This window comes from Metopolophium dirhodum, chromosome 4 (assembly GCF_019925205.1).
Source record: "Metopolophium dirhodum isolate CAU chromosome 4, ASM1992520v1, whole genome shotgun sequence".
NCBI lineage: Eukaryota > Metazoa > Arthropoda > Insecta > Hemiptera > Aphididae > Metopolophium > Metopolophium dirhodum.
In genome coordinates this window covers 5,383,601-5,394,385 of record NC_083563.1, presented here as the reverse complement: position 1 = coordinate 5,394,385, position 10,785 = coordinate 5,383,601, and the positions used below count along the sequence as shown (strand labels likewise).

The 10,785-nt window shown below is 27.4% G+C and overlaps 1 protein-coding gene across 1 annotated transcript in view; it reads right to left on the bottom strand.

Moving 5' to 3' along the window:
* Positions 1–10,785, bottom strand: part of LOC132942962 (protein trachealess) — a 136,477-nt gene that overhangs the window by 124,008 nt on the left and 1,684 nt on the right. The gene's annotated exons all lie outside the window — the stretch shown is intronic.

The following is a 10,785-nucleotide window of genomic DNA, read 5'->3' as shown; positions in this document are numbered from 1 at the left end:
GATTTATGAGATATAAATACCTATCCGAGAAACATTTTGTTTCGTATATGTACTTACTTACTTACTTAGGTATTATATTAAACAACGAATCAATTTTATTCAACAATTTGTTTTTAATAATAATACAATTTATATCTATTTATTTTTACATTAGTCAGCAACTAAAATAAAAAATGTTCTATGGTTTAATGAATAAAACGTACTTTTTTACCATAGTTCAAGGTATAATTTGTCATAGATCCAACAAAAACGTATACAAAAAACTATTTTCAAACAACAGTTTCTTAAGAGGTTATACTAATCATTCTGAGAGTTATTTGAATAAACCTCCTTTGATAGTTTGATATGTAATGAAAACTAAAGCTTGTCATGAACTGTACTTAATTGTACTACCTACAAATGGTAATCAATAAAAAATATAGACTAAAATATTTTTGTATTAGGTACCTTTCAAAAAAATAATATATTAAAAAGAAATAAAAATACACCTATTACCTATTTTAGATTATTTGTTAATTTATTTTATGGTTGTATGTACATTTTACTAAAACAAATTATTAATAATAATAATAATATTAATTAAATATTGAAACTTAGTTTTTGTAATGCATTCGATTATAAATACATTTTATATAAATACCTATTTATAAGAACTGGTTTTAAATATAATTTTCAATAATTTATTCATATTAATGTATAAGATAATCGTTTTATTATTCACTAATAGAATCATTATAACTATTATTTTTATTGTAAAAAAATTAAATTTATCTTCTGTTTTGTATTTTAAGTGGAACAGAAAAGTTAATTGTATGATAAACCATGATGTCACATGTGTGATTCAAGTTTTTAAAATTAACGATTATTATTTTTGTTACGAGTTAAACAAATGATTTATTTGGCATATCATAATTAAGTATAGGTACATAGAGTTTGAAATTATAGTAAGTATAAAATATTATAAAACTAAATAAATCCTCGGTATTGTTATTGAAATTAACAATTATTGTCCATTTGAAATATTTTATACATATTTATTTGTATACCTATTTTTTTTTATTTTTCAGTTTTAGACTATAATAGGTAAGTATTTTTCTGACGGTTAATGTTACACTAAACATATCATTATATTCTTTTTTAACGTTGGAAATTAATAATAAACATTTATTTTATTTTATTGCAGTTAAATTTTTATAAAATGTATAGTTATATAAAACAGTATTATACTGTAATGAGTGGCCAAACACTTGTATTGATATTGACAAGCCCACAATCGTTTTAGTACGAGTGTGACATAAACGCTACATGTTGCACTATAGTAAGTGACAAATTGATAACTTTAACACGTAGGTAGCTTATGAAAAGATAAAAATACGTAAGTCTAAGAATTTAAAAATTTGTTAAAATTATGACACATCATCTTTAGTGCAGGGTACCGCCGTCGCCATCCGTTTTATTATTGAAATGTCGACGGGGACTTTGAAGAATTCGGAGTGGCAATGGTCGTTGTTCATTTCGCCTTAATAAATCAAAGACTTTTGTCCATATAACACTCATATATATGCGCGTCGAAGGGTGTAAGTCCGTCTAGTATCGGGTGACAATACGGCTTTCGGTCGTATCTCCCCTGCACCGTTCCGTTCTACCATCGCCGTTTCATGCGTTTATATATATATTTAAAAAGCTTTTCGCTGTAATGCCCGCGCGGAAAAGCTGCGGATGATTTGTGTGGAATTCGTGTCGGGTTTATTAGAGTCGACCGTCCCCTTTAACCCGGCGCTGGGTCCACTGTGTTCCAGCTGACTTTCGACAATCACCCGTGCACCATACACGCACATTCATCCCCACGCCGTCGTCACCGTCGCTCAAATATTATTTACGACGTCTAATAATAATCCCCACGACGACGCTCCCGCACGTCTCTTGTGTCCTGTACTTCTTTTCCCGACGCCCAAATTGCTCAGGATTAATAAAACACTATGCCGCACTAATAGTCCTAACGAAAACTATAGGTACCTTAGCTGCATATATATATAATATACAATATATATTGTATTATGTGCGCCCGTGTGGAGGGCTGTGCATCGTGTACAGATTATAATACTATATTATTATATATTATGTTATGATGGTGAGTAATATAATACAATAGCGCATGTCCGTGGCACTTATTTTGAATACTATAGAAAATAATAGTATTAATTATTTTGATCATAATAATAAATTCTTATTGAAACAATTAATATTAATGCGTCTCGTTTATTTCCTCTGCGATAGACCATTGTATATTATTTTGTTTATGAACAGTATACGATGACAAAATATAATGATGTGATAGAAATAATATACACTTAATTACAATTTCATCAAGATCTTACATAATATCTGAATTTGAATTTGGTGTGCCCGTAATGGCTTTCCCAATACTCGACTAATATTTATATTTTTTAAGAAGGTATCTATTTATTTATCAGATTTTTAATGTAATTTTTTTTAACATTCAACAAATTAATATAGGTGCTATTTAATTATAGTATCAACTATTTTTTTTATTACAATTAATAAATACCTAACAGTATTATAAAGTGCATCAATGATTTTGTGTAAGTAAGTACCTACATATAAAGTTACAAAAAGACAAAGTTTATTTTTACTAAAATTTGTCAAACAATCTATTGGAATAGGTATTATAATTGTGTATAATGTTTTATTCATTGTTTATTTTTTGCTGAATTTGAGTAAAAGTACATTGCACTGAAATCGTTGCGATAAAAATTACAAGGTTATTACGTTACTTGTAAATTATTATGACACGGACGTTATACATCCGCAGTAGCTGAACCGGTAATCTAGTACCTAAGGTACTACCACTGAATAAAAAGTACCTACCTATATGGTATATATCAGATGTATAATACTATAGTGTCTTATCCTCTCTCTTCTCAAAAATGTTATCAGATATACAATATTCGGCATTTCTCTTTCTGTTTTAATGTGAATCTCATGATAATTATTTTGTCACACGATATCTACTGGATGGGCCGGTCCACAATAATTCATACCACCCCATGTAACCACATCGTTCCATAAACCATCACGTACCTATTTGAAGTCTGAAGGAAAATAAACAAAACAGAACTGTGGCACTTTATTCTCTACAGGTACCCAGCGGCCCGCGCCGGTGCAATATAAATTTTCAGTTAATACAATAAAAAAAAGAAAAAAAAGACTGAGCAATAACTGGTGGTAATAATAATATCATCATTGTTATTACCCTACCAGCTACGGTTGATCATCAGATAAAGACAAAAGGGGACGAAATCCACGATTTCAACCGATTATAGGTTTATTTATTTATATTTATATATTATAGATTATATCTAGATTCTAGGCTCGATGAATATGTCAACACGAGTTGTGTTCTATATAAACGAGCATTTAAAAATATATATAGGTACTGTATATAATGTAGATAATAGATATTACACCAGAGTCGTTAAATTCTGTCCACTCGTTATAACAATAATAGCAATTTTATTCAAATATATACGTATACGTATGTGTACCTACATATTATTATATTTTTTTATATTTTAGCAGTATTATTGAAACAATATAGGGTCGAAAGGATTGAAGTTCATAACATTTACTATAGACGACTGTTGATTTATACAAACGTTGATTATTATTATACAATAATATATTATCGATTTAAATATATAATAATATCTAAGTAATTGTTAATCGTAGGTATGCCTTACTTTATTAAAACTCTATGTTTATGTAGCATTTTTCCATATTATAACCATTATACGCTTTGTATAAGTTCCATTATACATATAAACATATTATAGGTACTATGATTAAAACTGATTTTTATTGGTTAATGGTTAAATAATCAATTCAGAGTTTACGAAAATTCCGATTTAAACTGTAACGTATTAATGAGATATCTAATACGATTGAAAAATAAAACCATAACATTATTTTATTATTTATCTTTTTCCTCTTTATAACATATTTTTACAAAGGTGTGGTAAAAAATGCACTTACCTATATATTTTATGATGTTAAAGTGGTATTACATATGATACATATCAATAATATTTACAAGCATAATATTATAATGTGTGGTATATTTTTCAAGTAAATGTTTCCAAATTTTTATTTGCTTTTAAAATTATTTATTTTATTTTATTTCAGAAAATCCATAATTTTGATTTATTAAAAAATTCAATGTTTAAATATCAATATATTATGATGATAATAATAAAATAATTGATTATTTTCGTTAATAACTATCAGATAGTGTAATTACAGACACAACATATTTTATATTAAAACCAAAATAATATAATTATCATACACATACCATGGTTGGTAATTTCTACAAAGTATGCTTGGAAAATAAATACCAGTAAATGAGAGCCCATTATAATATTGCCCATTTGTGCGCCCTGTATAGACCGCACTACGTTACACGTCTTATATACTACACCCACAGACAACGACCCTATATGAACGAATGAACGATTTACGACAAACGCAATGTCTCTACAATTTCAGTCGATCTAACATATTATTCATATAACCGAGTTTATTGAATCGGTTTTCATTGAACAATGACCGTTTCCAATACGGAGAGGAACCTCGAGTTTTGACTCTAATGTAGTCAATTATTGGTATTTGTAAAGACATCGTATCTATGTGTGTGTATATATTTTTATGTTTTTTTTTTTTTTTTGTTTTTTCATTCTTATTCCTTTAGCTGCGTTTCCGTTTGTGAATGAGAGTGCTCGGGCTCGCTGCAGAAACAAAGAGCACATAAATATGCTGGAATGTGGAGCGACTACCTGTCAACGGGCAAAGCTTGTCAATCTTTAGCGTGTATATAGCGACAGTGGTAGCACGAGTCCAAAAATAATAATTTTTCTCTGCGCCTAGGTAAGATAGAATAATAAAAGAAAATACATATCAGTAATTTATAAACGCGGTAAACTGTAAGAATAGCCATTTGCATAAATATGTCAATATAAAATTAATAATTTATTATACGCACAGCATTATAAGATAGATTATATACCTACATAAGTAAAAAAAATATATATATATAATAATACGTCCACTGCCAATTAATTAATTCGATTATAAAAAAAATAATATAAACGATTTATGCCCTAGATATTATTTACTGTTACAAATTCCATAAACATTACATTTATATCCTATATCACTGATTCGTCTACTTATTCGGATAAAATGTTTTTAATTACAATAAATCTTAATTATTCCAAATTTACCGACGTTAAATTTAGCTAAGACCATAGTATTACTATATAGTCAATGACGGATCATCATTTACATTTTATACATATTTCTATTGCATGAAGAGGAAAACATGATTACCTTTTCCACATTATACTATCAATTAACCTAATATATACTGAAGTGTAATTAAAAATGTTCATTTAAGTATTTTAATGTGCATTTTCTTTAAAAATTAAAATATGCTTTACCGCCTATACCCATCATTAATAATTAAATATAATTACATAATTAGTGTCAGTCCATATTTATATATTATAAATTATAATATTTGCATTCTTATCATTAAAAATTTTATATTTATACTAGGTAGGTACCTATAAGATTATTTCCAAATTAATTTAATTAAATCGCTGACTGTTCAAGACTTCAATGTATACATCTTAATATGTGTATAGTTGATGAGATAAATTAATTATTTAACTCATTTTTATATGGAGTTACAAAAAAAAATTCTTTACCTACCGAAATGGTAGTCAATTTGTTTCGATATTTTTAGATGCAAAAAGTAAATAATTATTAACGTTAAATTATGAAAACATAAAAATAATATTAAAAATTTTTTTTGCAAATTTATTAGTATTTAACTCGACATATTATGAATACAAAGTTATAATGAAATGGAAAATAACTTATTAAATATTATGAAATATCAAAACTCTTCACTCGTTTTGTTAAAACTGATTATAAAAACTATAGTAACTATTTATACGAACCTACTTATACATACCTACCTACCTATTATAAGTTGATTGAAAAAAGATACCTGTATTATTATTTATTATTTATTTATTTCAGCGTAATTCAATTATAATACAATAATAATAATAATAATATTAAGAGCTGATACGTACCTATACCAACTACCATATACCTACCTTACTTAAACTCATATATGCACAATTTTACAAATAATATACTGCAGTATTATACATATTACATATTTTAATACTTACATTGAACACATTTTATGATTTTAGACAGAGGTTACATAAATCTCATGAGAAACTCAAATCCCCTATTTTATTTTTTTATAACGGATTTTGGTATATTTTAACTTTCAGTAAATACACCCTAAATCCATATTACAAACCACAATGACATATATATTTATTTTCAAAATAAAAAAAAACATAATAACTTCGATTCGAATAAGAAAAGCATATTCCAATATCCCTTCGAAGGTCATCAAGGACATTAGAGCGACCGCAACCCAATAATTTTGATACTTTTTTATGTTCCTTTGCTCCCACATTGGTTTGTAATGAGAAAATACTCACCAGCCCTATTACCCATAGTAGGCGGTTCCTTATATATCGTCTACATATTGCTTTTAGGTGATATTATGATTATAAAAAAAATAATTATTAGTTTTTTCCTATCTATTATTATGTGATATGACGTTTTTACGGAGCAGCGCATGTAATATTTCGAAGTTATGGTATAAAAATAAACCGGTTTGTGTTTAAATTAAATACATATGTAGACAAATTAACTAGACAGCATCTAATAAGTGTTCTACATGAACTATGGCGTAATATAATGTGGCAAATAATTCTTGTATTTTTATATAGGGTTTTAAAATCAGTTTTAATCTATTTTATTGTTTAGTTAAATTTCATTTTTTTACGCAAAATGTTTTTTATTATTATCGTAACATTAATCTTTCCTATCACATTCTAAGCTTCTAATTTTCCCTTGTACATACGTAGACTATCTATATCTCATTTGATTGTAAAAATGTACGTTTAAACAAATTTAACAGAAAAACCTTTCATCATAACACGTATTGATCTAAAATTAACAAAAGTCAAATACAAATTATAATTGATATTACAAATTTACAAAACCTTATTTATAATGACACAGAAGTTCAATAATATTAGATACAATTACTGTACTTAACAATTTACAATAATTGTGATAGTAATGTATGAAATAATTGGAGACTGTTGATAATTATACTTCAGAAATAATCATCGGTCATATTTTGATTAAATCACTAAACATATTTTTTTATTTTTACTTGTGATCAATTTGTTATTTTAAACGATTATTACAATCAATTACTTAGGTACATTAATATGTTATTACTTATTAGTTTATCATAAATATGGCTTGAATTTAAATACTGTATTATTTTCGTATCATTTTAATAAATGTTTGTTCTAAATATTAGTAGTACTCTTTCGATACATTTTTACAAGCATATCAGTGGTTACCTATATAGATATTATAATATTATACTCGATGACTGTTGTATTCATCCATCCAATGCGGACTTCTTTCACGTGACTGGTTTCCAATTCTGTTGCTGATTTTATAAATATATTATTTAAAACAATTTATTATTTACGATTGTATTGTCAATTATTAGTAATAGCCAATAAAACATATCGTTTTGATGTTTTGAAACAATTTCGTTGGTTAAATTTTTAACTATTATTTCACACATCTACTATATTTCATACTGCAGTTAATATTTATTCAGTATATAATTTTTTAGAGACATTATTCTAACGCGTAAGCTATCTTTATCAATATGTACCTCGATTTGTATCGCTTTTGTGAAATATAGTTTCATGTTTCATGTCAAGACGTGTTTACTTATTATAGCAAGTATATTTTAACTTCATACAATATTACTATATGATTATAGACAACGTAAATTATACAACAGGTATTATAAAGTATATACGAAGCATATTCGACTATATAGTGGCTATTAAGCAACAAAGGATAATTTTATGGGAGACCAAAATATTTGAGAGGTTTATAAAAAAATAGAGGACATCGTGTTTTGTATACATAACAAAATAAGTATTAAGCCTGCAAATATGTCATAAATGATATACACATAAATTACATACAATATACACATTACACATTCATCCGAATCATAATAAAATATTAAAATACGTCTTTGTTTGAATTGTAATATTTATACATATATTGATACATATAAGTATACGAACAATTTTTTTGAAATGTTAAACTAATTATTTCAAAGCACTTTCTCTACCATTAATTACCTACATTCTATCAATTGTATACTACATCAAATACAGCACTTGAACACGGGTTAAAAATGTTTAGGTACTACTTAAGCCGGGTTATATAGTGTCTACGCCGTGTCGTGTAGTTTCGTGTTTTTATGTTTATACCTACCAATGATATGAATATTGTACCCGATGATAATATAATATAATTTTTTTTTAGTTATCAATTTTTCGCACATAAAAGTAACCACACGGTCAAAAGTTGAATATATTCAACTATGCGGTATCGTTTGGTTACTGTGATTATTTTACACGACACGGTGTAGTGTGAACCAGGCGTCCAGGCCTTACAATTTTCTTATACCATGTATTGAACCGTATTTTATAAACCATGGATTTTAAGGATGGATCGTCATTCTAAGTAAAGCCGGGTTCACACTACACCGTGACGTGTAAAATAATCACAGAAACCATAGTTACCAAACGATACAGCATAGTTGAATATTATATTCAACTTTTGACCGTGTGGTTACATTTATGTGCGGAAAAGTGATAACTAAAATAAAATAATATTATGTTATCACCGGGTACAATATTTATATAATTGATATTGCATTTTGGTATAAATATAAAAATACGAAATCACACGACACGGTGTAGTGTGAGGCTTAAATGTTAATAAAATAGTTTCTCTGATTAAAACGAAATCCATATTGTTATACATCATTACGTAAAACTGAAAACGTTTTCGTTCTTTCCAAAATCTATAATAATTAATTGTCCTCTATATACATGCCTCGAAACTACATTATTGTCAATGTACTTGTTCTCCGCTTATTAACTGTGTATCTAATGATACTTATCAGATCACGGTTTTTGGATTCTTAAGAGGAGATACGAATCAAAAGAGATTATATTACACATAATATGAATAATACTGGAGAAGTTCGTTTTACACCCTTAATATAGTGCCTAAGTATATACAACATATATTAATATCAAGCAACGGCGTAGGTATAAGTGTATAACTATATGGGCTTACCTACTACCCTTAAAAGTTATTCTAGCCCCCTCTGAAATGCATACCACGTCCTCACAATAATCAGAAATATTCAAATATATAATGGATAACAGGTTAATTAATGGTTTGTAAAGTGATTATTAATATTATATCATATAATGCCCATCTAATATTTTTATATAGAGATTTATAAAACTCAACCTGTTAGCACTGTAGTCTGTTGTTAATATCCATAGATATATATCTGTGTATAATATAAAGTATACGTATTAAATAGGTTTAATATGAATAGTAAATTGTACCTATGATATTCTGTGTTCACGGTTATTCCAATCTAATGATGCACGGAGATTATTTATTTTAAAATAGAATAGCATTAAAAATGATTGAATGTTTTGCCAAAAAGCTTCGGTTAAAGGCCAATCAAAAACTGTGGCTTACTAATCCTTATCAGTTATTACCCGTATCGAGATAGTTTGTGCCATGTCTTATAATATGTGAATGTCGGTAATTGTACCTATTACAGTTTTGTTCATTTGTTGCAAGCCGATGAGAACTATGCTATATTGACTTGTCAACGTTTTATGTGAGTTTTATTTGTTAATATTAAGTGGAGAGAGAGGCTTATTTTTAACTTTGATTTTGAAGAATTCTAATCCATGTAACAACTAAATCAAAGTTACGCATATGACACCAAGTCAAATCGAATTCCGCCATTATTTAAATACTTACACATACAAAAAATGTTTAATTTAACTTCTACTTTCTAGACCAAAGGTTCCCAAACTGTGGTAAGCCGTACGCGTGGTACCGGTACGTGAAAGTCAACTTAATGGTACGCCAAAGATCACAATATGATAGTACCTACATCAATTGTTTCCTTTTTTTATTTATTTATGTATATGGTGGATATACAATTATTTTATATTTTGTGTAAATTATTATTATTACTATTGGATGTTAATATCAATATTGTTATTCTGAATCACGAAAAATACACCGATAAACCGTAATTCTTGACACACGCCTCGGATTTAGATAGTTATAAAAAAAAATGTAGATAATTTTGCTCTGTCTTATTATTTAGAAATAGTAAATATGTTGACACTTTGAATAGTTGTATTTTTAGTCACTATAGCGACTAATTTGTAATAAACATGAGTGGTAAGTATACGAAAAACAAAGTTTGGAAACTTCTATTGACTAGCTGTTAGAGATAACAGCGTTTAAAATTGAAAAAAATGTAAACCTGGGCCTACTTTACATGAAAATCGTCGAAAGCAACTGGTCCATCAACCTTAAATGTTTTAAGCAAAATTATTATATGAAAATACCATTTTAAGCACAAATGTTACCATTAAACTTCCTTACAGCCTATATGTACTTAACTTACTACTTTTAAATGTTATGTCTACTTTAGCAGGCACATACATTTAAATT